Consider the following 15,501-nt stretch of genomic DNA (forward strand, 5'->3'; position numbering starts at 1 on the left):
AGGGTGGATTTAATTTTTTGGGTACATTTGAGAGAATCTGGAAGTGGCCATTTTTTAACACGTTAATATAGCTGTTTGGAGCAGCATACTTTTTTTTCATTTCTCAGCTCAAGATGTTATCTTCCAAGCATGTGTTGAGAATTAGCAAAACAGTGACCTTAGCCTGGCATAATAACATTGATTTGGTGAATATGGCCAATCTTTTATGGCTTTGTGTAGTACAGAGCTGGCAGTGTTTGGTAGTGCAGCGTTGCTAGCTGGGCCTGATGCAGAAGACTTATTTCCACATCAGTGAATGGTACAGACTAAATCTCAGTGGGCTGGGTGACCCACTTTTCAGCTCTCCAAGTACTTGTAAGCGTTGTGCACTGCACATCACACAGCACTCGGCCGTTATCTAGATTTACTCACAAGTCACTGCCAGCCTCACATGGCAAAAGGCGGAGACAACAGAAACGCATGCCAGCCATGAACATCATATCTTGGAGAATATCAGCATCATTAAAAATAATTTGTCATATATTTTATATTCTAAATCTTACCATGACAAGCTTGTGGAGGTAGTCTTGTTGGTGTAGCAGTTTTGACTATGATGATGATATAATTAAGAAATACTGTCATGTTGGCTCATAACCTCATGTTATGTAATGTCAGTTATGCCACCAGTATCTTCTACTGTATCTCTTGTAGAGAAACAGTAACACACGTTCTACAGTATAACATGGCTGCTTACATTTTAAGATACAAAGATAAATAACTGATATATTTCTCAAGAATTAGGGTAATACACTTTCTGTTTGTATTCGCACTGTACTGTATTTTCTATTTAATTCTGATTCTCCACACTAGCAAAGAAAGAAGGACATCTGCAAAAATATGAGACAGCAAGTCTATCAAGTACAATACAAAACAAATTGCAATAATGTCTGTCTGATATGATTGTTCCACAAAAAAAGCCGAGTTACCACTTTAACATCCTTAAAATGGCATCTACTCCTTGTCCCTCATTACAAATTCCAGAATCTATAAATATGTATTTTTTTCTTTTTAGCATTTATTTGTTGGACACAAGATGTCTCCTACTTCACTGTTTAGTCATTTCTCAGTATAAGTGCACTGGATGCTTTTCGCATTACACTTGTGTAAATTGAATATTGGATCCGGTTTGCTTCCAAACTAGTTGTGATGTCAGAAATCCTGTTCATACGCCCACTTCAATCTGATTTCTAATGAGTACAGACAAACGTTCATGCTTTCATCCTTCAGCAGATGAATGTGAAAACAATCTCCTAGTGTCAAACACTGCAAGTATATCATTCTGCACATTGAAGCTCAAACATCCAAATGTCAGAACAAGAAGAAAAACACATTTTTGAGCGGAGGGGCACTTTACACAAATCAGAGGTAATCAAAACTAGGACAGACTAAGTCTGCTACAAAACACAAGAGTGAAAAGAGATAATGAAGTCTGTACCAAGACTGACTCTTTAGGAAATAGCATTCAAATGACCTGAAGTGCTCATGACTGGGAATGAGTGCACCAAATAAGATCAATTAGGTTTATACCTACGTGTACCTTGTGGTTAGTACTGTCTGTCTACAACACAGACCTAAGCACATCCTGCTGTCTTACAAAACTTTTACAGTTGGACTGCATTTTGTGTGTATCTTCATAGACAGAAACATACAATAGAAACAGTGATAAACTATCTTGTTCTGCAAAAGCAGTGTTCAGTTAAAGTTTCATAAAATTTGGTAATTATACTGCAGAGACTACTCAAGGGTGAACATAGCTCAATTAAAGAACACTCAAGTTCAGACAGATAAAAATTGTCAAGGTCAGTTTAACTCTAGTGGTATTAAAATAGCAATGGCCAGTTACTGTCTTTAGTGTGTTTTGAAAAATCCCACAAACACTAAGATACAGTCATTCACAAAAGCTTTTCTCATATTTTCTCCCACTGTTGAATGTCATATTCCCTCTGCACTGCAGTCTTGTCACTGCCAACTCTACTGTTGGTAAGGTGCTGCGTTCGTGACACAAGAGGTACAATAGTGCATGGCTAGTGCAGTGAAATAGACAAGGACTTCACTGGCAATACCTTTACCCCTGTGTTACCCACACAGAGTCAGTTTATGCGCTTGAATTAGTAAGCTGGGTGCCAATAACATACTGTACAATTATGCCATAAATTTTAGATTTACATTCGAATTTGCTCAAGCTGCACTGAACCAGCAGCGACCTAAAAGTCTCACACAGACCAGTCAAGGAAATTGCCCAAGGGCTAAGCAATTTATGTATGACTTGTTTATTGCTGAGCTTATTTACACTAGATGCCCTGGAGGGGCTTTTAGGGTCACGTGCCTGTAAAATGCGTTATGGAATTGCAGTGTTATCTGCCCCATTATTACTATAGCCATATCATTCACACACGGGGCTAAAGTGTTGGGATAGTGTTAGGAATAATGGAGGTTGTCAGCCTCGTTACTTGGCAACCTCTGTGTGTCATTGCATCAGTCATTAGGGGTAATGGCAGACATGTCTGGTATAGTAAAAGGGAAAAAAAGGAAAACATGGAGACAAGCATGACCTGCCTATTTTGATGTATGAGATGCAAAGTGCTGCCGTGAAAACGGCCCCTTAGTGTGATCTATACTGTCCATATCTAATCTGGTTTACACTGCTAATGCAAAGGACTGTCAGGGTGGAGGATGATTTATCATTGCTGACTAAAAGCATATAACTCATCGACAGAGACCATGTGTAGCCTCGACCTCGCAATGTTTACACCAGAGACTCAGAGGGGTGTCATAAGATAATTTTCAGTCAGCACTCTTCAGTTCTTCTCTTCTTCTCTTCAAGCTGAGTGGTCATGTCAACAGCAGACCTTGACACTATTTCAGAATGCTTGATGGACAGACAGACAGGCAGGCAGACACGCAGACAGAGATGTACTGTAAAACTGAATTGCCCACTGAGATAAATAAAGTGATCTGAATCTGAATCAGATAAATAAATAAGTGCATTAAAATGTTTTTCATACAGAGAATATATATTCAAGTAGAGGCATGTGGAAGTCAGAGTACTAAAAATAATGATGAGCTCCAAACCTTTAAACCTCCACTTCCCTGACAAGAACAGCTGGTGTATTGTGTGGAGGATACTGGAAAAGAAAGAGCAGAGGTTAATTACATATCTGAGATGCAGTGCGTGCTCTGCATCGTTCTGCAACTCTCTGATTGATTTTAGATTCATCAGATCTTAGAAAACCTTCAGGAGAGATGCATATGAGTCTGCACAAGATTATTTTAATTTCATTGTTTCACTTGTAATTCATAAGGTGCTTATAGGCCGTTTGCTACTGGGTCTCACTTGAAACTGTCTGCAAAGCAATTAAAACAAAAGACAAAACAGAGGCTGGGTGACTTAAATCATGGTTCTTGGCAGTATTTTTTTTCATAAGCTTTCATCTGCTTGAAATTTCACTGTGGCTTGATGCAGGAATGGCCTGAGCTTGACCCTCATTTAAGTTTATATTATAAAGTCAAGTTTTGGCCAGCACCCTGGAGAAATACCCTGCACCTTTTTATCAACAAGTCTTCAAGGTAGGCAGTGTCAGACACACTCTAGATATACATATTAGGTTGCAATATAGAAAGACACAGATATATGGCAAGCACTGCATCAGGAATATGCTCCTTTTCTTTTTTCTTATTTTACCACATATGGTGGTACATTAAATATTCAGTTGCACAGTATTATTTACTGCTGTATAGTAGATAAATGAAATTCTGTGTGGCCATTTTGAGACACTCTTGGACAAGATTGAAAGTTAAGGTTTAAATGCACTGTATGTTCAGAGGGGCAAAATGTGCTTGATGGTGTGTTGATGGTTATTTGGAACACTGTTGTATGCACATAAATCACTGCCTCAGCTGGGTTTCACTGCAGATATATTGGTTACACCTCTGACATACTTACCAAACAAGAGCAAGCGTATCTCAAAGGCTGCTGAAATACATTGTACACCACTGAGAGGAAACTGTTGCAAATTGGTGACTTCTGCCATGAGTATTGTTTCACTGGTAGATACGGCAAGTTGTCAATAATAGAATACTTTACTGGATTGATTCTCAAATAATATAATGGCCATACCTTTAAATCGGCCCGTTAAAAAAAATCTAGTGACCAAAGCTAGATAATGTATTTGTGAACACTATTTGACTTCGGTCAATAAGGACACAATGATATACTGAAAAGGACTAATCATTTTACAAGCATCCCATCTCAGACTTATTTTTCAGGCGGGGACATTCACGGAGTGTCATTGTCCCAGAGAGAAGGCACAAAGACACTCCCAGCCAAACAGATGACTTGTGCCGTGAGGCCACGAGAACACTAGCCTAGCTAGAGTGTGCTCAGCTGATTTATGATTTCAGAGCTCTGCCTGAGCTGAGATGATTATGCAGGCGGCTCCCTGGGCCCCAAGCTGCACCATAAAGGTTATTAGAGGTGTTGTACCACTCCACATCCAGCCACATGGAGAGACCATGGACAGATGAGATTTTAACTGCTGCTTTGTGAATTCAATCCCTCAAAGGGGGTTGGGATCACTTGTATACAACCAGTCAGCACAATTCAATACAGCACCAAGCACTTTCACTGTCTCTTAAATCTGTTTCTAATCTAAGGTTGAGCTTGGCCTTTTCACAGCATATCAGCCTATCTATGTGGTTCCCACCAAGAACCTGACTAGCTCTTGCCAAAGGACTGTGAGCAGGTACTCTGAGGAGTGAGGAAAATCAATATGGGATTGACTCCCCCTCCTTTGCACTGATCCTCCCGGACTCTGTCATGTAAAATCATTTTCTTTGTGTGTTTATTGGGACTACAGCCTATTGTTAGTCACCATGCACCATTATGCTGTGGTTTAGGAAAGCACCAAAGGTATTTTGCACGGCTCGTTAAAGGAATCTTCATTTAGAAGATAAATGATCAGAATCTAAAAGGCAATGAATCTCTATAAGAGTAAATTCTGTGCCCTGTCTTAAACTACTAAGTTAACCTTACATGCACTCACACTGACGCGCACATTGAACCAACACTTTGGAGGGGGAGAGCTTTGATTTTTCTCTTGCTCTGAATTAATTATGAATCAATAATCACTGCCATTATTTTCCTTTTTAGTATTCCTTTTATAGAAAAATAATGGCTGGCAGCAAGGGTGATTGTTGGAAGGATGAATTTGACCACAGATTGTTTAACTGAAATTATACTGTAATACTGTATAATCATATCTTTGTAAAGGACACGGGTGACACATGGTGGCTCAATTGTTGACATTGTGACCTTACACCATGTAATGCCTCTGGTTTACTCTGTGTGACGCTAAAATGTTTTCCATGTGTTTGCTTAGGCTTGCTCAGTGAGACAGTTGTCTGCCACAGTCGACGGATGTGGGTTGTTTCTGATTGGTAACTTGGCCAGGATTTTGCCTCCACCCCAGGGCTATAGTCCAAATAGTCTCCTGCCCTTGTGACCCTCGACAGAAATATGTGGATATGGAAAATGAAAGAATAAATTACTTATGTTCTTCTTCTGTATGGCTTAGTACACTTTAAATCATCCGATCAAATTCATTACCAATAACTGTGGTGGCCAATCAATAGCTAGATGGTCATCAGTGAGATTTATTTGACAGCAGCTCTTCTGAAAGCTCAACAATAGAAGTGTGAGAAATTACACCTGTCCTCCTCTAGGCTAACCTTTTTCAAGTCATCATGGCCTCATTCCAGAGCATTTCATTAGTGCACAGCAGTAGCAGCCCCAGCTGAATACAACCAATATCTCTAATGACATTCTAATGTGCTAACACGTTACCAGCTGAAACAAACAAACCATCAGCCATGCCATCGTTAACTATTCACTGTAACATTTCCTGTTGGGTAAGCTGCATATGGCCCTTTCTCTTCAATGAGCCTGCAGCACAATGCCAGGGTTGATGTTCTCTGGGAGCATTTCCTTACATGATTTAAAATAGAAATTTTTGAAGGACCCTTAAAACATTTTCTCTGATTTGTATTTCCTGTTAGATACTGGTGGTAAGGATGGCCTCCACTCTTTATAGCTTCAGCTGTTTAGAAATTGATGTGTTTCTTCTTTCCACAGTAAACACTGTTGGGTACTGTAAGAAACTGTTTATTTTAGGAGTGGACTGGGTATGATAAGAAACTGTCAAGTACTTCAAGGACTTGAACTGGGTATAGCTTCCTGGTTGCGTTTAATTGATTCAGAGATAGTTAATATTGTACTTGCAACAAGTACTCTAATTTCTTGAACTTGCTGTTGGGTATATTAGAGGCTCTTTAACTAGTCTACATATCTACAGGTAATTGTATTTGTCAGTAAGGACAGAGAATTAATGCATATCCTGTAGAAGTTGTTTATAAATTATATGACTTAATAGAGGAGTAATGAGAAAGTGTTATATACTTTTCCCTACTAATTTTTGAACACTGTTAATATTATTTTGTTTGTTCTCTTTAATTATTTTTATTCTTATGTTTGAAATAAATAATAAATAAATGAATAAATAAATAAATAAAAAATTCAAAAGTTAAATTTGATTGGTCCGTGTCACATCTGAGCTGCCATTGCAATCTGCTATCATAGCTTTCAGTGTTTTTTTAATGCTGCATATGCTGCATGCCGCATCCCATTTTCAGGATGTTAAGACTAAATGATCAAATGAAAAGGTGGACTTGGATTTTCAAATGCCATCCTATAACCGTATTACTCATAACTCAGTACAGCCAGATCAACCCCCATTTTCCATTTATCTTTCATCTTGAGTTGAAAACCAATCTCTGAGCCTGGATATGTCACACTCTCCCCACTGGATGCTCTCACATCTTTCTACCACCTCTATTCTCTAAAAACAATACATTTATCTCAACCACGCTCAACTATTCCATTTCTTTTCCTTGCACCATGAGCCAGGAATAATCAGTAAACAAGATTAAGACCCTAGCCTTTAAATTCCCCCTTTTTCACTGCCTGTGATTTTGGCAATTGAGTAATTGAGGTTAATTCTAGTGTGAAGTCTTCGAACATCAGTGTAATTATCAGTCTTTGCAGGCCAAATTTGAAAAGAGGTAGTTGTTGACTAGTATTATCCCCAAATGTGCCGTAGCATCTGTTTCCTCTGAAGTGTTTAAGGTGTTATTTATCATGCTACAACTCTATATAACACCAGTGTGCCAAACACACATGAACACACATCACTACAAACCTGATATGATTGCATATAACTGAAGCAAGTTTTATATTAAGCAATTTTTATATATTTCACCTCATAAATTGACACATAGTTTAGTTATTTATGTTAATGTGATTCAATAATCAAACATGAGATACTTTTGATAAAAATAAAGTTGCAAAAGAGGCTAGTGAGCCCTTGTAACCCAACATCTCCCTCATAAAAAAGCAGAATATTGAGGGTTTTTTTTAAAGATTTTTTCGGCATAGACGCCTTTACTCAACAGTAGACAGACAGGAAACATGGGAGAGAGAGGGGGGTGTGACATGCAGCAAAGGACCTCCGGCCGGGATTCAAACCGGGGTTGGCTGCATATATGGCATGTGCTCTAACCACTCAACCACCTGTGCACCCATTACCAACCAGTCTGATGTGTGTAAGGGTGTGTGTGGTTATTATGTAGCAGGCTAGTGTTGTTTTCAGACTACTCAATTAAGTTAAACACATGTGAACGGCTGTATGTAATGGCACTGCATTCTGGCGCACAACACAATCGGAGGCTGCAGATTTATCAGGGCATCTGTTCTGCTGCCAGATGCTACAGGGACTTAATGAACTGAAGGAGAAGCCAGTATAAACCAGCTGTGGACATCAGATACTGTAAGAATCACCCACAGTCATTTATAGATCAATGCAGACTGATTTACTGTACTGATTTTCCTTCTTTAAGCACATTGTAAATGTTATTTTCTGTGCCAGTTTTGGTTGAAAAGTGTTTAATTGAAATACCTTATTCATATTTCAAATGTTAATCTGTTATTGCAGTACATTTGCAGCAAATATTCAGTTTGCTCTTGTTGATTAAATCACCAGCAGATTGATGCCAGGTAGTTCTGAGACATCTGTTTTGTTTGGTCACCAAAATACCACAAAGCGTCAAGGTCAGGAAAATACCAAACAGTCGCAGTCGCAGCACTATTTATGTTGGTCCTTGCACCTCCACAAAAATAGGGCCCACAAGATTTTATAGAGGCTGAGCCTACACTCTCTTTAAAGTAACTAACAGGTAAAGCTTAATATTGTTAACATTCCTGCTTCACAAATCCATAATGCAAGCAGTTTTGTTTACTTTCATTACATTAAAAGATGAGCGGTTGATTCTTAAGGGAATAGGTTGACATTTTGAAAAATATACTCATTTGCTTTCTTGCAAAGAGCAGAAGGTAGATCACATTTTGTACACTCAGCAAAAAAGTATATTTCCCAACATGTCAAATTATTCCTTTGATTGATTAATATTGGTAATGAGACAGCAGAAAACAAGTACCAGTACCTGCATTAGTTTTAAAGTTCAGTATTTTGTGATACTGTATCGAGTCATCTGTCCAATTCCATGCAGCAAGTGAGAAAACAATACCATAAAAAACTTTGGGACAATTTCCCTGCCTTCCCCTTGGAGATATCATTCAATAAGCAATAAAAACTGATGTCATCTGTATTCACAAGGGTTAGTCAGCCAGAGAGGGATTTTGCTGTTGTCTAGCCATGACTTGTTTCTGGCCCTCTGAAGCTTTGTGGGGTTTAAAGGGTCCTGTCAGGTGTGAAACAAAGATGAGTGTATAAAGAGGCAGTCTGCCGGTGATGATGCATCATCTGAAGAAGGGAGCTCCTTAACATAGCCTGTTTACCTGTGCCATCTCCTCTCATGATAGAGATTTATGAACTAGACATCAATTTAAGCCTAAGGACAAGCCTCAACTAAATCATATACAAACACATTACACCACAAATGATCAGATCTTTCAATGCAGGTAAAGGCAACCAATCCCCATTTTAAGACACTGCATTGTCAACTCAATGATTTGTGACCACTAAATCATGGGGCTGACTCACTGAGAAACCTTATAGTTGGTATAACGATGAATAAAGTGCAGAACATATTTTTTTTCTTAAATTTCTGTTTGACTCTTGTATCTCATTTCATGAAAAACTCACATTTGTGGTAAAAACATGAACTATTGATGTCACAATAAAAGGAGACTACCTACAGTCCCAGATATATATCCTATATTTATTTAACTGTTGATCATTTATTATTATTATTATTTATTTTAGGGAAATTCAGTGCTCACTCCCCTTTGGTACACACTGCATGAAAAGAAGTGAATTTGTGAAATTTGTGACTAGTATACTATAGCAGAAACTCACTTTCCTCAGATGTGTGCCAAAAAATGAGTTTAGTGGAAGGCAAACTTCCTAGAAAATTCGTGTAAGTCTGTTTTGTGGACAGCTACAGAAATGATCTTTTCTGCTTGGGTTTTGGTTGACAGCTGCCCTAGTGCTGCAGCCTTTCATATTTTCTTGAATAGAAAAGAATGCTTGCTGTTTGCCAACAGTACAATGGATGAAAGCCCACTCAGGCTTTATTGCATCCAGTAGAAAGGTGAATTTAAATGTTAACCCAGTAGCCAAGGTTTCAACAAACAGCTGGTATCCGCAATGAACAATTTGTCTTGCCAGCTTGCTGAGGTTCTTGAAAACCAAAACAAATATTTTAATTGCATTGATACTTTGGAGTTTGGCATCAAATTTTTTGAAGGAGTAACATGTAACACTGGACAAACAGATTGCCATTATTGAAATCTAAAGCCAGATGACTCAAATGCACAACTAAATGACACAAGGAGAGATTCAAAGATGCTTTAATAGCAATGGTCAAAAAACATGGTGAGTCAGTAAGTGGAGCAAAGGTATCACAGGGGCTAGGCAGAGGCAAAAATCCAAGGAATCAGGAAGGGTCAAAACACTAGGAAACACAAGAAGAACAAACATGCTGTAACATTCACTAAAAGTAGAAAGATACATGGGGTTTTATAAACACAGACAGGGAGACAATTAGACATAGGTCCAATACATTATGGCAGGGCCAGGTAATCAAACAAGTGGGAAACACAAGGGAGCAGGAAGTGAAGTGACGTGACCTGAAACATAACAAAATAAAACAGGAAATAATGTAAACTGAAAAGGAAAGACAAGACATGACCTGTTGACGACAGATAAGACCTGGCAGTCATACTCCTAGGGTATCTTGGTGATTGCTGGCTTAAACTAATTATGACTATTGGCTAACTGATTATCACAAATTGTCAACCCAAGGATTTTCCAGTACATCAATTGAGATTCAACAGAATTTGTCGAAATGACAGCTAATTGCACATGGACACACTGTATAATCAGCAGGTTTAAAGTAAGATTAGATTGAACTGATTATTTTTGCAAAATTAGGTCAATGTTGCAGAAAAGGTAAATGTATTCAGGGAATATGAAATACAACGTAAGATTAGAGATTAAAATACAAAATAATGCAAAGACAAAAATTTGGAGGCATGATAGGCATGGATTATAATAATAATATTTGCCATATCTCAAGAGTAATAATACAGAAGTGATAAAGGCATTATGAATAGAAAAAGGTAAATGCTAGGCTGCAGGCCTAGAGAATACTGGAGGAAATTTTCAGACAGAGTAAATGCATAAGCAAATCAATTTGTTGATATCCAGTCAATGAGGCACAGCAGAAGTTCCTTCCATTGATAAAATAATATGCGATCAAACTAAGTCAGACATTATTTTCAGTTTAAAAGTTGGCTTCAGGTTGCTCTCAAGGTCTGTGATGACTAGGAACACAGATGCAGTATGTTGCATCACTCTTGGAAATAATAAAGTTGTTAGGGTTAGGGGTTAGTTGTTCTATGGTATTAAAACTTTGTTTTGTAACCAGTGTGGCCAAATAGTCTGTAAATACAAAACACTTTACTACACAGTATCTGATATAATGAACCCTTAAGGAAATAAGGAAATGTTCATAGTGCACCGAAGTCAACTTGAGGGTGTCAATTAGTAAGGATTTATGCTTGTCTAAGTAACCATGGTGATGTACCTGACCTGTTCACTTTCACAGCCATCAAGAGTTGTGAGCCAGAGTTTAGGGAGATATTAGTTTGCCTTATAATCTTGCTTTATGCGGCAGTGATGTGATCTCAACCACCCCTCTCGGTGAAGGGAAGATACAAGAAGCAAGAGCAAGCAAGAGTTATATCAGTGAAAACCTGGACAATGGGTAAGCTGCTCAAAGCATTAATTGTGCTTCTTAATTTATACCTGGACAATATGTTATCTACAGTCAGTGTTGTGCCTGAACACGTTCAACCCTGTATTTCTGCCTGATGAACGTTATTGTGAACGCGTTCATTCTGGCAGTTTAACTTCGTTCAAGAGAGTGCCAGATTTCCATAGAGCCTTCCAGGCTAAAACCTGGCTAAAACACACCGTAAACAGGCCTTAATATGTAGCAGAAAAAACTCCCAATCTGGTAACACCAGCCACCACAGAGTCACACTGCTGCATGCGTCATCAAAATGTGAAACACGGAGGCAAAAACAAATGAAGGCAGCAGCACTACCTCAGACTCTGCCTCTACCATTAATTCCGCATCTTCATATGATTATGTAAAACAATTTTGAAATCTGACGCATAGTTTCAGTGTTAAAACTGATAAAATAATTGCTGTCAGTGGTTTTATATGGGCTGTGGCAATCATTTTGAAAAATAATACCGCAACATATTGAAAAAAAAACTGGAACTATGAACTTAGTTCAAAATTTTGAATTATGAACTATGAACTGAACTAGATAATTTTAAAATTTGTGAACTGAACTTTGAAACTGAAAAGTGAACTTTCCCAACACTGTCTACAGTATGTGTATATGTATGCACCATAATATTCTATTTTGTTTTCCTACTGCAATATGATTTTACAATCTCAGCAATGATCACATATTCTGAATTTAATATTATATGATTAAATCTCTTATAGGGATTCTTCTCTTCTATGAGACCCATGAATAGGTCACATGACCCTTAAGTCAACAGGAGGGCTAATTAGGAGTCTACAGCCATACTCGCTACTGTATACTTGGTAGAGTACCACTGGTACAGTAGGGTTGAGCACATACAGTCAATGGTTCAGCACTAATCGCTGAATAAGCATGCTGGAATCAACACCATAAAACCTTTTTTGGAAGTTTTTACCATATTTTGGAAATATGTTTAGTATTTGGTCAAAATACTCAAGTTTGATCTGATGATGGCACTAGATGAAAAGTCAGAGAATCCCCAAATAATGACAAGTCATCCTCAGGGGGACAAAATTACATTGCAACCCATCCAATGGTTGCTGAGATATTTCAGTCTGTAACAAAGTGACCAACTGCTAGCAAGGCTAAAATGTTTTATTCCATTTGGTTTTTAAGTATAATTAGAATTTAAAGACAATATTTTTAAAATACAAAAATCTTAAAGTGTTGCATTTTATTTACATTATATAGAAAAGCTAATGTTTTTTTCCATATCCTAATTGGGCCTGGAAATAGACATTTTGTAGAGTACAGAATGAATGGTCTGGGACACTGTATTGCCACATGTCCATTTCGAGAACCACAGACACTAAAGCAGTTTGGTGGAGAGTGATGGAGCCCCTCTCCCTCACCATCTGCCACAGGGCTTTCCTCTGCAGTCTGGACAGAAACAGACTGCGGTGACCTGATGTTGAAACTGAGACATACTGTCTTCCAACTGGGCAGTGTGTCCCTACCTGGTTATTGATGATTGGAGTGGGAGATGTTGCCACGAGGAAGTTGTGCATCTTAAACTGTCACAGCTGATATTTGCAAGTCTGACAACCTGCCGGACTCCCAAATGTCAAACTACACAAACTCTGTCTCTCTCTCGCTCTCTCTCTCTCTCACTCACACACACACACACACACACACACACACACACACACACACTGATGCACATACACTTAATCCTGTACATAAATATACAAATATGCAAAAAGCAACAACAACATCACATTACATGTCACTGAGCAAATGGGGGGCCACAAAGTATGTAGAGTGTAAAAGGTGGCATTGCTCCAGTGATTATGATTAATAGCAAAACTGTCCCTGTATAACAGCTATGGCTGAGTGCCCTCATACAAGATTATGTTCCACTCTATGAAGCTATGTCACATTGGTGGTGGATTTGCAAGGCAGCGCATGCATACACATGCAACATCTTCACATCATTTACATTTAACATGTTGGCATAACAGACATTATGGGTAGGTCATCCATGGTGCTACTTTAGCCTAGGCAGAAAACGAGATATCACTGTAATGATTGATGTGTTGAAACAATTGAAAATAAGCAATTTGTCGTGTAAAATTGCAGGAAAAATAGCCCATAACCCAACTTTTAAAGACGTTATTGATCATCTTACATAATAAGGTTTTCCTTTGTTAGACTGTTAGATCCTTCATGCTCAAATCCTGTCAGTATTTAACGGCTCGCTCTTGACTTGAAGCCATGTAAGCTGCAGTACAGGAGACAGAGCCAGGCTATAGGTTGGTCAGGGGGCCCCGGATTCAGGCTGAGCAGAGAGCAATCCAACTGAGGCCCAAAGCTGTAATTACACATGAACAGATGGCCTTGCTGCAGGACTCTCCTCCCTCAATCCCTCCTTCACTGATACCTACTACCTGTAGCATACTGAGCACTCGCTTCCCTTAAAGCATTGTTGCATATATTATCCACACTGAATGGGTGGCCAAGAGGTTGGCTTCAATATATCAATTAATGTGAGTCTTGAAGCTGTACAGAAAAAATAAAATTACTCATTGTATTATATCCTATTGCTGAGAAACCCATTAGAAAATGCTTTCCTGAACCTGAATATACAGTATGTTGACTCCTCACTTTGATAGCACTTCATGATATTTCGAGGGCAGACATTTATTGGGTAAAAAATGTGAAATGTTTTTCTGCAGCAGTAATACAAAAAGGTGTGCAGTACTGTGTAGTCTTTTTGTGGACACACACAAGATAAAGATGGAGTGGAATAGATGCTTGCGGTGCTATGTCCTTTGTTCTCTCTTTGAAATCATGCAGGTGATTTATGGGGATTATGAGGGAGAAATATAAATTATACCTCGGTTTTGTTTTTCTGTGTTTCAGTGGCTCAGACTTAAACATGTTGTAGTCCAGCTCTGGCGATTTCTCAGGTGAGGACAATGGAAAGAGAAGAGAAAGGAGACACTCTTAGAGAATTTATGTACCTTTTAAATAAAGTGTCATGAAAAGTACTGAAGGAAGCTACACCAAGGGAGCTCTGGATCAAACAAGAGGTTTTAGATATTTACTGTTTCAGGATCCCAACTGAGCTGCTTTTTTCTGATAGAGATAGGACAGCTCCAGGCTTTAAATGCAATGATTTTTCATATCAACGTACTGTAATATGCTTGCCATTGAGCAATCTGGTGACCAGATTTTAGATCTGGGCACTTTTATTTTAATCAAAAGCTGCAAAATGAAACTGTGTGCACTCAAGTGAAAACTACACCCAGATGACTGTATCACTGAGGGAAATAAATTATGTTCCCCCCTCCTTTGTTGTCATGTGTGTTTGCTATAAAACTGTCAAGCAACTGAAGCAATTACTGCATTGTTCGCACCAACTACACACTAGTGGTTGGCCGCTCGGTGTCACGGTTCATTTCAACATCTCATCGATCAGGGTCAAAACAACGTGCTGTTGTCCTGCATGCCAGTACAGAAGTTGCTACAGCAATCCCTCACCGTGTCTAATGACCATAAGATCCCACCCTGTGCCACTATGACGGCGTGTTACTCATTGCTCAACAAGCATAGTGTCCACCTCTGGGCTTTAATGGCTGGCTCTTACGTCCCCATTGTGGCTGTAGACCTGCTTTTTTCTATGCTTAATGGCAAGAGGAGGAGCAGGCTCCCTGTGCCCGCTGAGACACATAGAGCTGTAATTACACTCAGCTAGATTGGTTAGGGAGAGAGGGCAGGGCAGGCATACACCCATAGGAGACACACAAAACATATTTAAGCACATACTATGGATATAGTTCATGGGGACATGCATTAACACACACAGTACACCTACATGCAGGTCACACAATGTTATCTTTCCTACAGCACATACTGTATGGTGCACACACCTCCCCAGACACATGGGCCTTATGATTTATTAAAGCAGCTGGAGGAAAGTAGGGGAAGCACCTTGCACCAGTGATGGAGAGAGAGAGGGGGAAAGTCATGGGGAAAGGAAGTGGGGCAGAGACCTTGACAACTTGTCATAGTGATACTGGACAGTGTATGAGTAGATCCAGATG

The sequence above is a fragment of the Scomber japonicus genome, chromosome 1 (genome assembly GCF_027409825.1).
Source record: "Scomber japonicus isolate fScoJap1 chromosome 1, fScoJap1.pri, whole genome shotgun sequence".
Classification (NCBI taxonomy): Eukaryota; Metazoa; Chordata; class Actinopteri; order Scombriformes; family Scombridae; genus Scomber; species Scomber japonicus.